This window comes from Salvelinus sp. IW2-2015, unplaced genomic scaffold, assembly GCF_002910315.2.
Source record: "Salvelinus sp. IW2-2015 unplaced genomic scaffold, ASM291031v2 Un_scaffold1333, whole genome shotgun sequence".
Lineage (NCBI taxonomy): Eukaryota > Metazoa > Chordata > Actinopteri > Salmoniformes > Salmonidae > Salvelinus > Salvelinus sp. IW2-2015.
This window is the reverse complement of record NW_019942846.1, coordinates 259,502-264,707: the sequence shown is the minus strand read 5'-3', so window position 1 is coordinate 264,707 and position 5,206 is coordinate 259,502.

Genomic DNA, 5,206 nt, shown 5'->3' with positions numbered 1-5,206 from the left:
GAATGACTTTAGGCTTCCCTCCAGGCCTGAGGGCACACTCTCTCTAGTAGGCTTAAATTGAAGATGCTGGCAAATAGGAGGGCAATATCGTCTTGCTATTATCCTCAGTAATTTTTCCATTCTAGATTGTCAGACCCTGGTGGCTTGTCCAATTGTTGAATAGACAACAATCATTTTTCACCTCTTCCACACTGACATTACGGAATTCAAAAGTACATTCTTTGTCGTTTTCATAATTTGGTCCGATATACTTGGATGTCAGCGTTTTTTGGCTGGCATGTCAATGCCCTAGATTGCTTATCTTGCCAATGAAAAAGTCATTAAAGTAGTTTGCAATATCCATGGGCCTTTGTGGATGAATGAGCTATCTGCCATTCAATGAATGAAAGGAGCCGAGTTGGCTTTTTTCCCCAAAATTGAAATTTAACCTTCTTAATAGGGGGCCGCTGTTTTCAACTTCTTGGGGAAAAATCGTGCCCAAATTAAACGGCCTCGTACTCTGTTCTAGATCATTGACGATATGCATATTAATTACTTACTATTGGATAGAAAACACTCTGGAAGTTTCTAAAACTGTTTGAATTTATATCTGTCAGATAAAATAGAACTCATTGGCAGCGCAAACTTCCACAACAGGAAGTGAAATTCCTGAAAATGGGTCTCTGTGTAAGGCCTTGCCTATTCAATTGCCCTTGTTATTTATGGATCTGTATGCACTTCATACGCCTTCCACTAGATTGTCAACAGGCAGTAGAATGTTGAATGAGGTGTCTACGCCTGATGTGGGACCGAATGAGAGCTTTTGGAGTGACAGGTCACGCCATATTGGCCAGTATTTTGCTGCGCACTGGAGCACCAGTATGCATTTTTCTTGCAATGCGTTAGGTAGACCACGACGAAATGCTCCGTCTGGGACGTATTTGGATACAAGTGAGAAAAACATCATAAAGATGATTTTCAACTGACGTTTTTTTTATTTTATTTTTTTATTTCAACCTTTATTTAACCAGGTAGCTAGTTGAGAAACCAAGTTCTCATTTGCACTGCACCCTGGCCAAAGATTAAGCATAGCAGTGTGAACAGACAACACAGAGTTACACATGGACGTAAACAATAAACAAGTGCAATAAACATGGTAGAAAAAAAAGAGAATCTATATACAATGTGTGCAAAAGCATTGAAGGTAGGCAATAAAATCGAATTAATTACAATTTAGCAGATTAACACTGGAGCTGATAAATTCCAGATGATGCATGTGCAAGAAGAGATACTGGTGTGCAAAAGAGCAGAAAAGTAATAAAAAAAAGCAGTATGGGGGTGAGGTAGGTGTCAGGTTTTTGGCCAGGACTATTATTGTTTTGGTCACTAGATTGTCCCCATTGCACCTTTTTTTGTACCTTTTGTTTTCTTGCTCTAAATTATTGTTTGCACCTGTAAGTCATTCCCTTGTTAAGTATGTTAAACCTGTGTGTTCCTCAGTTCCTTGCTCAGGTTTGTATGTTAGCACCAGCCCCAGCCCTTTGTGAACATATAGGTTTCTCTAGTTTGGATTTCCAGAGGTTCTCTGGTTTTGTTTTCTTAGTTTATATTTTTTGATAGTCCTTGTTGCAGGTTTTGTTTTTTCCCTGCTGTTCTTTACCACTTCTGTGGATTTTATATTTTTGGCCTGAAGATTTTTCCTTTATTAACCTCCAATCTCTAGTCTGCTGTGTCTGCCTCATTGCTTCTGGTTCTGCCAATTTTAGTGACTGTTTCTCGCACCCGGGTCCCTGACAGTAGGTAAAATTGGGTGGGTAGTTTAACAGTGGACCTATGTACCAGCTGCAGCGATCGGTTAGCTGCTGGAAGCAGATTTTAAAGTTTTGAGGGAGATAAAGTCTCACTTAGAGATTTTTGCATTCGTTTCAGGTCGAGGCCAGCCAGAGAACTGGAAGGAAGGCGTCCAAATGAGGGTTTTTGGCCTTTAGGGATGATCAGTTGAGATACACCTGCCTGGAGCGCGTGCTTGCGGGTGGGTGTAGCCATCGTGACCAGTGAACTGAGATAAGGCGGCACTTTACCTAGCATAGCCTTGTAGATGACCTGGAGCCAGTGGGTCTGGACGACGAAACATGTAGCGAGGGCCAGCCGACTAGGGCATCCAGGTCGCAGTGGTGGGTCGTATAAGGTGCTTTGTAACAAAAACGAATGGCACTGTGATAAACTGCATCCAGTTTGCTGAGTAGAGTATTGGAAGCTATTTTGTAGAATGACATCGCCGAAGTCGAGGATCGGTAGGATAGTAGTTTTACTAGGGTAAGTTTGGCGGCGTGAAGTGAAGGAGGCTTTGTTGGCGGAATAGGAAGCCGATTCTTGATTTGATTTTGGATTGGAGATGTTTGATATGAGTCTGGAAGGAGAGTTTGCAGTCTAGCCAGACACCTAGGTACTATATATGTCGCACATATTCTTAGGTCGGAACGTTCCAGGGTGGTGATGCTAGTCGGGCGTGGCGGGTGCAGGCAGCGAACGGTTGAAAAGCATGCCATTTGGTTTTACTACCGTTTAAGAGCAGTTGGAGGCCACGGAAGGAGTGTTTGTATGGCATTGAAGCTCGTTTGGAGGTTAGATAGCACAGTGTCCAAGGAAGGGCCGGAAGTATAATAGAATGGTTGTTCGTCTGCGTAGAGGTGGATCAGGGAATCGCCCGCAGCAAGAGCAACATCATTTGATGTATACAGAAGAAAAGAGTCGGCCCGAGAATTGAACCCTGTGGTCCCCCCATGAGACTGCCGAGGACCGGACAACTGCCCTCCGATTTGACACCCTGAACTCTGTCTGCAAGTAGGTTGGTGAACCAGGCAGGCAGTCATTAGAAAACCGAGGCTACTGAGTCTGCCGATAAGAAATATGGTGATTGACAGAGTCGAAAGCCTTGGCCAGGTCGATGAAGACGGCTGCACAGTAATGTCTTTTATCGATGGCGGTTATGATATCGTTTAGTACCGTTGAGCGTGGCTGAGGTGGCACCCGTGACCGGCTTCGGAAACGCGGATTGCACAGGCGGAGAAGGTACGGTGGGATTCCGAGATGGTCAGTGATCTGTTTTGTTGACTTGGCTTTCGAAGACCTTAGATAGGCCAGGGCAGGATGGATATAGGTCTGTAACAGTTTGGGTCCAGGGTGTCTCCCCTTTGAAGAGGGGGATGACCGCGGCAGCTTTCCAATCCTTGGGGATCTCAGATGATACGAAGGAGAGGTTGAACAGGCTGGTAACTAGGGGGTGCGACAATGGCGGCGGACAGTTTCAGAATAGGGGTCCAGATTGTCAACGCCCAGCTGATTTGTATGGGTCCAGTTTTTCCAGCTCTTTCAGAACATCTGCTATCTGGATATGGGTAAAGGAGAAAGCTGGGGAGGCTTGGGCGAGTAGCAGCGGGGGGGGTGGGGCTGGTTGGCCATGGTTGGAGTCGCCAGGAGGAAGGCATTGGCCAGCCATTGAGAAATGTTTGTTGAAGTTTTCGATTATCACGGACTTTCAGTGGTGACCGGTGTTACCTTTGACCAGTTTGACCAGTTTATTCGACTTTTATTTAATGACTTTTGTAATTTTTTTGTTCCATGCGCCAAGCGTTCATGGACACGTGAGCACCATTATGCTAGCCAAAGTTGCTAATTCGACAGAAGAAAATGGACATTCTTAAAACAAAAACAATTTATTGTGGAACTAGGACTCCTTGCACTGCATTCTGATGAAGATCATCAAAGGTAAGAGAATATTTATGATGTTATTTCGTATTTTTGTGGAATATGTTGACTCCAAACTGGCGGAGAATGGCTGAGCGCTGTCTCAGATATTGCATTGCTGTGCTTTGTAGCTTTGTACTAAAGTTATTTTTTTAAATCTAACACAGCGGTTGCATTAAGAACAAGTGTATCTTTCATTTGCTGTATAACATGTATTTTTCAGCAAAGTTTATGATGAGTTTTTTGGTTAGATTACGTCGCTGTGTAAAATTTCTCCGGACAATTTGGTGTTATTTGTGACGATGGCTGCGTTGTAAAACCCAGATTTGTAGCTATAAATATGCACATTTTCGAACAAAACATAAATGTATTGTATAACATGATGTCATAAGACTGTCATCTGATGAAGTTGTTCAAAGGTTAGTGATTAATTTTATCTCTATTTGTGGGTTTTGTGAAAGCTATGTTTGCCGTGAAAAAATGGCGTTGTGTGTTGCGCTATTGTGGTGAGCTAACATAAATATATCTTGTGAATCCAGCCAATATTTCCGATTTTTTAAGTGTTTACTTAAAAAATCGGAAATATTGGCTGGATTCACAAGATGTTTATCTTTCATTTGCTGTACAACATGTATTTTTCATAAATGTTTTATGATGAGTATTTATGTATTTCACGTTGCTCTCTGTAATTATTCTGGCTGTTTTGGTGCCATTTATGATCATGGCACCAATGTAAAACCAGGATTTGTAGCTATAAATATGCAAATTTTCGAACAAAACATAAATGTATTGTATAACATGATGTTATAAGACTGTCATCTGATGAAGTTGTTCAAAGGTTAGTGATTAATTTTATCTCTATTTGTGGGTTTTGTGAAAGCTATGTTTGCGGTGAAAAAATTTCGTTGTGTGTTTGGCTTTTGTAGTGAGCTAACATAAATATATATTGTGTTTTCGCTGTAAAACATTTAAAAATCGGAAATGTTGGCTGGATTCACAAGATGTTTATCTTTCATTTGCTGTATTGGACTTGTGATTTCATGAAATTATATTATATGATATTCCTCTGGCGCTAGCCTAGGCTATGCTAGTCAGCTTTTCTGATGAGGATGATCCCGGATCTGGGAGGGTGATTAAGTAAAGCTTTTAAGGTGCCCCATAGCTTTTTACTATCATTCTCTATATAATTTATCTTTGTTTCATAGTGTAGTTTATTTTTTATTTTATTTAGTTTAGTCACATGATTTTTAAATTTGCAGTACGTTTGGGCTGCCAGACTTAATTGCCATACCTTTTACCTCATCCCTCTCCACCATAAAATGTTTAAATTCCTCATCAATCCAAGGGGATTTAACAGTTTTTACAGTCATTTTCTTAATGGGTGCGTGCTTAGTAACTGGAATAAGTAGTTTCATAAATTCGTCAAGTTCTGCGTCTGGTTGCTCCTCATTTAACACCACAGACCAACACAACTTGTGTC